The following is a 7,388-nucleotide window of genomic DNA, read 5'->3' as shown; positions in this document are numbered from 1 at the left end:
ATACCCCCTACTGCCTACATAGTCTATTCCCCTACTGCCTACATAGTCTATTCCCACTACATAGTCTATTCCCTACTGCCTACATAGTCTGTCCCTACGGCCTACATAGTCTATTCCCCTACTGCCTACATAGTCTATTCCCTACTGGTTACATTTATTCCCTGCCTACATAGTATATTCCCTACTCCACATAGCCTATTCCCCTACTGCCTAATAGTCTAGTCCCATTTGTCCCTGGTCTAACCCCTACTCCACATAGCCTATTCCCCTAGAATAGTGTACTGCCCATTTGTCCTACTGGCCTACATAGGATTCCCCTACTGCCTACATAGTCTAGTCCCCTACTGCCTACATAGCCTATTCCCCTACTGCCTACATAGTCTACATTTGTCTATTCCCTACTGCCTACATAGGAGTCTCACTACTGCCTACATAGTCTATTCCCTACTGCCTACATAGTCTATTCCATTTGTGCCCATAGTCTATACCCCCACTGCCTACATAGAATAGTGCCTACATAGTCTATTCCCCTGCCTACATAGTCTATTCCCCTACTGCCTACATAGGAGTCCCCACGGCCTACATAGTATATTGTTCCATAGTGTCCCTGGTCTAAAGGAGTCCACTATACAGAATAGGGTTACATTTGTCCCTGGTCTAAAGGAGTCCACTATATAGAATAGTGTTCCATTTGGGATGCAGGCCATTACGTCTTTAATCTATTGATCGTTTTGTATTCTCTCTTTGTTTCTCTTGTAAACACATCTACACTCTCATCTTCATTACTCTCTCTCTCTCTCTCTCTCTCTCTCTCGTTGCACTTTTCTCATGGCAACAGATCACACATGTTGCTGCTGTGATGGCACACTGTGGTATTTCACCCAGGAGATACGGGAGTTTATCAAAATTGGGTTTGTTTTTGAATTCTTTGTGGATCTGTGTAATCTGAGGGAAATATGTATCTCTAATATGGTCATACATTGGGCAGGAGGTTAGGAAGGTTAGGAAGTGCAGCTCAGTTTCCACCTCATTTTGTGGGCAGTGAGCACATAGCCTGTCTTCTCTTGAGAGCCAGGTCTGTCTACGGCGGACTTTCTCAATAGCAAGGCTATGCTCACTGAGTCTTTACGTAGTCAAAGCTTTCCTTAAGTTTGGGTCAGTCACAGTGGCCAGGTATTTTGCCACTGTGTACTCTCTGTTTAGGGCCAAATATCATTCTAGTTTGCTCTGTTTTTTTGTTAATTATTTCAAATGTGTCAAGTAATTATCTTTTTGTTTTCTCATGATTTGATTGGGTCTAATTGTGTTGCTGTTCTGGGGCTCTGTGGGGTCTGTTTGTGTTTGTGAACAGAGCCCCAGGACCAGCTTGCTTAGGGGACTCTTCTCCGGGTTTCTCTGTAGGTGATGGCTTTGTTATGGAAGGTTCTGAGAATCGCTTCCTTTTAGGTGGTTGTAGAATTTAACGGCTCTATTCTGGATTTTGATAATTAGCGGGTATCGGCCTAATTCTGCTCTGAATGCATTATTTGGTGTTTTATGTTGTACAGTCGTGGCCAAAAGTTTTGAGAAAGACACAAATATTAATTTTCACAGTCTGTTGCTTGAATTTGTGTGATGGCAATTTGCATATACTCCAGAATGTTATGAAGAGTGATCAGATGAATTGCAAAGTCCCTCTTTGCCATGCAAATGAACTGAATCCCCCAAAAACATTTCCACTGCATTTCAGGCCTGCCACAAAAGGACCAGCTGACATCATGTCATTGATTCTCTCGTTAACACAGGTGTGAGTGTTGACGAGGACAAGGCTGGAGATTACTCTGTCATGCTGATTGAGTTTGAATAACAGACTGGAAGCTTCAAAAGGAGGGTTGTGCTTGGAATCATTGTTCTTCCTCTGTCAACCATGGTTACCTGCAAGGAAACACGTGCATCATTGCTTTGCACAAATAGGGCTTCACAGGCAAGGATATTGCTGCCAGTAAGATTGCACCTAAATCAACCATTTATCGGATCATCAAGAACTTCAAGGAGAGCGGTTCAGTTGTTGTGAAGAAGGCTTCAGGGTGCCCAAGAAAGTTCAGCAAGCACCAGGACAGCTTTTAAAGGTGATTCAGCTGTGGGATCGGGGCACCACCAGTACAGAGCTTGCTCGGGAATGGCAGCAGGCCATCTGCACGCAGTTAGGCGAAGACTTTTGGAGGATGACCTGGTGTCAAGAAGGGCAGCAAAGAAGCCATTTCTCTCCAGGATAAACATCATGGACAGACTGATATTCTGCAAAAGGTACAGGGATTGGACTGCTGAGGACTGGGGTAAAGTCATTTTCTCTGATGAGTCCCCTTTCCGATTGTTTGTGGCATCCGGAAAAAAGCTTGTCCGGAGAAGACAAGGTGAGCGCTACCATCAGTCCCGTGTCATGCCAACAGTAAAGCATCCTGAGACCATTCATGTGTGGGGTTACTTCTCAGCCAAGGGAGTGGGCTCACTCACAATTTTGCCAAAGAACACAGCCATGAATAAAGACTGGTACCAACACATCCTCCGAGAGCAACTTCTCCCAACCATCCAGGAACAGTCTGGTGACGAACAGTGCCATTTCCAGCACGATGGAGCACCTCGCCATAAGGCAAAAGTGATAACTAAGTGGCTTGGGGAACAAAACATTGATATTTTGGGTCCATGGCCAGGAAACTCCCCAGACCTTAATCCCATTGAGAACTTGTGGTCAATCCTCAAGAGGCAGGTGGACAAACAAAAACCCACATTCTGACAAACTCCAAGCGTTGATTATGCAAGAATGGGCTGCCATCAGTCAGGATGTGGCCCAGAAGTTAATTGACAGCATGCCAGGGCGGATTGCAGAGGTCTTGGAAAAAGAAGGGTCAACACTGAAAATATTGACTCTTTGCATCAACTTCAAGTAATTGTCAATAAAATAATTTGACACTTATGAAATGCTTGTAATTATACTTCAGTATTCCATACTAACATCTGACAAAAATATCTAAAGTCACTGAAGCAGCAAACTTTGAAAATTAATATTTGTGTCATTCTCAAAACTTTTGGCCACGACTGTACACAGAGGGTATTTTTTGGCAGAATTCTGCATGAAGAGTCTCAAATTGGTGTTTGTCCCATTTTGTGGATTCCTGGTTGGTGAGCGGACCCCAGACCTCAACCATAAAGGGCAATGAGTTTTATAACTGATTCAAGTGTTTTTAGCCAGATCCTAATTGGCATGTCAAATTTTATATCCCTTTTGATGGCACAGAAGGCCCTTCTTGCCTTGTCTCTCAGATGGTTCACAGCTTTGTGGAAGTTACCTGTGGTGCTGATGTTTAGGCCGAGGTATGTATAGTTTTTTTTGTGTGCTCTAGGGCATGATCTATATCTAGATGGAATTGTGGTCCTGCCTACTGGACCTTATTTGGAACACCATTATTTTTGTCTTACTGAGATTTACTGTCAGTAAGGTCCCACAGTTGACAGTGCATGTCAGCAAAACCAAGCCATGAGGTCGAAGGAATTGTCCGTAGAGCTCCGAGACAGGATTGTGTCGAGGCACAGATCTGGGGAAGTAAACATTTCTGCAGCATTGAAGGTCCCCAAGAACACAGTGGGAAAGATACCAAAACCATCATTCTTAAATGGAAGATGTTTGGAACCACAAAGACTCTTCCTAAGCTGCTCGGCCAAACTGAGCAATCTGGGGAGAAGGACCTTGGTCAGGGAGGTGAGTTCCTCTGTGGAGATAGGGGAAGCTTCCAGAAGGACAACTGGCACCATCCCTACGGTGAAGCATGGTGGTGGCAGCATCAAGCTGTGGGGATGTTTTTCAGTGGCAGGGACTGGGAGACTAGTCAGGATCGAGGGAAAGATGAACGAAGCGCAGTACAGCAAAATCCTTGATGAAAACCTGCTCCAGAACACTCAGGATCTCAGACTGGGGTGAAGGTTCACTTTCCAACAGGACAACGACCCTAAGCACACAACCAAGACAACGCAGGAATGGATTCAGGACAAGTCTCTGTGCCATCCGTTTTGTCACCAAAGCCCCATATACCACCCACCACTGTGACCTGCCCTCGTTGGCTGGCCCTCGCATCATACTCGTCGCCAAACCCACTGGCTCCAGGTCATCTACAAGACCCTGCTAGGTAAAGTCCCGCCTTATCTCTGCTTGCTGGTAGCAGCACCCACCTGTAGCACGCGCTCCAGCAGGTATATTTCACTGGTCATCCCCAAAGCCAATTCCTCCTTTGGCTGCCTCTCCTTCCAGTTTTCTGCTGGCAATGACTGGAACGAACTGCAAAAATCTCTGAAACTGGAAACACTTATCTCCCTCACTAGCTTTAAGCACCAACTGTCAGAGCATCTTACAGATTACTGCACATGTACATAGCCCACCTATAAATAGCCCAAACAACTACCGCTTCCCCTACTGTATTTATTTTGCTCCTTTGCACCCCAGTATTTCTACTTTGCACACTCATCTACTGTTAAATCTATCATTCCAGTTTTTAATTGCTATATTGTATTTACTTCGCCACCATGGCCTATTTATTGCCTTTACCTCCCTTCTCACCTCATTTGCTCACATTGTGTATAGACTTATTTTTCTACTGTATTATTGACTGTATGTTTGTTTTACTCCATGTGTAACTCTGTGTTGTTGTAAGTGCCAAACAGCTTTGCTTTATCTTGGTCAGGTCGCAGTTTTAAATGAGAACTTGTTCTCAACTTGCCTACCTGGTAAAATAAATAAATGTCCTAGAGTGGCCAGAGCCCAAACTTGAACCCGATCAAACATCTCTGGAGAGACCTGAAAATAACTGTGCAGCAACGCTCCCCATCCAACCTGACAGAATTTGAGAGGTTCTGCAGAGAAGAATGGGAGAAACTCCCCAAATACAGGTGTACCAAGCTTGTAGCATCATACCCAAGAAGACTCAAGTCTGTAATCGCTGCCGAAGGTTGCTTCAACAAAGTACTGAGGTGTAGGGTCTGAATACTTCTGTAAATGTGATATTTAGGTAACATTTATTTTTATACATTTGCAAACATTTCTGGGGTATTGTGATGTCATTATGGGGTATTGTGATGTCATTATGGGGTATTGTGATGTCATTATGGGGTATTGTGATGTCATTATGGGGTATTGTGATGTCATTATGGGGTATTGTGATGTCTTTATGGGGTATTGTGATGTCTTTATGGGGTATTGTGATGTCTTTATGGGGTATTGTGATGTCTTTATGTGGTATTGTGATGTCTTTATGGGGTATTGTGATGTCTTTATGGGGTATTGTGATGTCATTATGGGGTATTGTGATGTCTTTATGGGGTATTGTGATGTCATTATGGGGTATTGTGATGTCTTTATGGGGTATTGTGATGTCATTATGGGGTATTGTGATGTCATTATGGGGTATTGTGATGTCATTATGGGGTATTGTGATGTCATTATGGGGTATTGTGATGTCATTATGGGGTATTGTGTGATGAAGGGAAAGAGACATTTTAGAATAAGGCTGTAACGTAAACAAAATGTGGAATAACTCAAGGGGTCTGAATACTTTCCGAATGCCCTGTAATCAGTAAAAACATTCCTCAAAGTAGCAGAGTCAGAGCTTGTAAGAAAATACACTGGCTAGACAGGAGGCATTTATTCACAGTGGACTGGACTTTGACTTTCAAACATGATATTTATTTGCCTTAACGTGGTCGTCAGTCAGAGGGCTGCGGACTCAGTGTGTTTTGGATTTGAGGGTTTATTACTAATCTTGAAAAACCAAGGCGCTCTTGAAATCTATGTTTGTCATATGCACATGATAAAGAAAAGTGTACACAGTGAAATGTTAACTTGCAATCTCTCTTTTAATAATTAGAGATCTCTCTTTTAATAATTAGAGATCTCTTTCCCCTCAGAACAGCCTTAATTCGACGAGGCATGGACTCTACAAGGTGTTGAAAGCGTTCCACAGGGATGCTGGCCCATGTTGACTCTACAAGGTGTTGAAAGCGTTCCACAGGGATGCTGGCCCATGTTGACTCTACAAGGTGTCGAAAGCGTTCCACAGGGATGCTGGCCCATGTTGACTCTACAAGGTGTCTAAAGCGTTCCACAGGGATGCTGGCCCATGTTGACTCTACAAGGTGTCGAAAGCGTTCCACAGGGATGCTGGCCCATGTTGACTCTACAAGGTGTTGAAAGCGTTCCACAGGGATGCAGGGATGCTGGCCCATGTTGACTCTACAAGGTGTCGAAAGCGTTCCACAGGGATGCTGGCCCCATGTTGACTCCACAAGGTGTTGAAAGCGTTCCACAGGGATACTGGCCCATGTTGACTCTACAAGGTGTCGAAAGCGTGCCCACAGGGATGCTGGCCCCATGTTGACTCTACAAGGTGTTGAAAGCGATCCACAGGGATGCTGGCCCATGTTGACTCTACAAGGTGTCGAGAGCGTTCCACAGGGATGCTGGCCCATGTTGACTCTACAAGGTGTTGAAAGCGTTCCACAGGGATGCTGGCCCATGTTGACTCTACAAGGTGTCGGAAGCGCCCACAGGGATGCTGGCCCATGTTGACTCTACAAGGTGTTGAAAGCGTTCCACAGGGATGCTGGCCCCATGTTGACTCTACAAGGTGTTGAAAGCGTTCCACAGGGATGCTGGCCCATGTTGACTCTACAAGGTGTCTAAAGCGTTCCACAGGGATGCTGGTCCATGTTGACTCTACAAGGTGTTGAAAGCGTTCCACAGGGGGATGCTGGTCCATGTTGACTCTACAAGGTGTCTAAAGCGTTCCACAGGGATGCTGGTCCATGTTGACTCTACAAGGTGTTGAAAGCGCCCACAGGGATGCTGGCCCATGTTGACTCTACAAGGTGTTGAAAGCGATCCACAGGGAGACTGGCCCATGTTGACTCTACAAGGTGTTGAAAGCGTTCCACAGGGATGATGGCCCATGTTGACTCTACAAGGTGTCGAAAGCGTTCCACAGGGATGCTGGTCCATGTTGACTCTACAAGGTGTCTAAAGCGTTCCACGGGGATGCTGGTCCATGTTGACTCTACAAGGTGTTGAAAGCGTTCCACGGGGATGCTGGCCCATGTTGACTCTACAAGGTGTTGAAAGCGTTCCACAGGGATGCTGGCCCATGTTGACTCTACAAGGTGTTGAAAGCGTTCCACGGGGATGCTGGCCCATGTTGACTCTACAAGGTGTCGAAAGCGTTCCACGGGGATGCTGGCCCATGTTGACTCTACAAGGTGTCTAAAGCGTTCCACAGGGATGCTGGCCCATGTTGACTCTACAAGGTGTTGAAAGCGTTCCACGGGGATGCTGTCCCATGTTGACTCTACAAGGTGTTGAAAGCGTTCCA

At 45.4% G+C, this 7,388-nt stretch overlaps 1 long non-coding RNA gene across 1 annotated transcript in view; it reads left to right on the top strand.

Moving 5' to 3' along the window:
* LOC127907499 (uncharacterized) overlaps positions 1-3,351 on the top strand; it is a 6,117-nt gene extending 2,766 nt beyond the window's left edge. The window contains exon 3 of the long non-coding RNA XR_008064604.1: positions 3,275-3,351. This is a non-coding gene — a long non-coding RNA (uncharacterized LOC127907499). The remainder of the gene's footprint in view (positions 1-3,274) is intronic.
* Positions 3,352-7,388: the final 4,037 nt, after the last annotated feature.

The sequence above is a fragment of the Oncorhynchus keta genome, chromosome 15 (genome assembly GCF_023373465.1).
Source record: "Oncorhynchus keta strain PuntledgeMale-10-30-2019 chromosome 15, Oket_V2, whole genome shotgun sequence".
Taxonomy (NCBI): domain Eukaryota; kingdom Metazoa; phylum Chordata; class Actinopteri; order Salmoniformes; family Salmonidae; genus Oncorhynchus; species Oncorhynchus keta.
Note: the sequence above shows the minus strand (reverse complement) of the source record. Positions and strands in the feature narration are given on the sequence as shown.